Source organism: Wasmannia auropunctata, unplaced genomic scaffold (assembly GCF_000956235.1).
Source record: "Wasmannia auropunctata unplaced genomic scaffold, wasmannia.A_1.0 LD335976.1, whole genome shotgun sequence".
NCBI lineage: Eukaryota > Metazoa > Arthropoda > Insecta > Hymenoptera > Formicidae > Wasmannia > Wasmannia auropunctata.
In genome coordinates this window covers 850,111-851,135 of record NW_012026914.1, presented here as the reverse complement: position 1 = coordinate 851,135, position 1,025 = coordinate 850,111, and positions in this window count along the sequence as shown.

Sequence of the window (1,025 nt, the reverse complement as noted above, 5' to 3'; positions counted from 1 at the left end):
AATCGTTTTGTGATAAATCAGTGTATCAATATAAAATTAGTGCCTTGTTGAGGATACTTTTACGAGCAATTATTGGTAAGTGTTCTTTCTCGTTCTTCTTTCATTGTTAAAATTTGTTCATTGTTATCTGCGAGAAGCAGTGCACCTAAATTTCATGACATAAACTCCTATCTAAAGGATTGCTCGAAACTCAGTCTTAAAATCCATGAAAAGGATACGATACGTTTAGATTCTTTTACGAAGATATAGTGCCAGTTTAACAGAGACACCGAAAGTGGCAGAAAATTTAAGACTTTAATGCATGCGATATATATTGGTGTTCTACATGTTCTGTCTTCTGCCTATTTTTATTGAACGAGACCTGAAAATGGCTACATAGGTACGGAAAAATAATTTGCTTTAGCCCACAAAATTACAAATCTTAGATAATAAGTGAGAAATAACGTTATTTGCTTGATTTTTTTCAAAATCTGTAAAGAGAAGTATTTTTTGTTTTACACAAGTATATATATTGCCAATACGTGCAATATATGAAATTTATGTTGTACTTACAAAGCAAAATGTAAAATCAAACAGATTTATTATTATATTTTTATTTCAAATTAGTAGAAAATGGCAATACCTCAATTGTGCTTATTACAATACATATTTATCACGAAATTAGTACTTTATATAGATTTAAAAAGCTACGATAAATAAAATTAAGTTAGATTAAGAGCGATTCAAAGCATACAACGTCGTACAGTGCATTATGTATTTCTATTAAATAACTTAATATCATTAGAAAGTAATTCTATTTAAAATAATAAGTTAAAAAGGCTCAACAAAGTAACAAATCAATAAATTAAATAAGGGCTACGAGCCTGAGCTATAGGTATTTAATGCTCCAATCACTTGATGTAATTTTATTGGAGCATTAAATACCTAACTCACAGGCTCGTAGTCCTTATTTAATTTAGTGATTAATTCTATTTAATTAAAATAATAGTTTAAGTCTCTATAGTAGTGGGTCATTAATTAGCGGC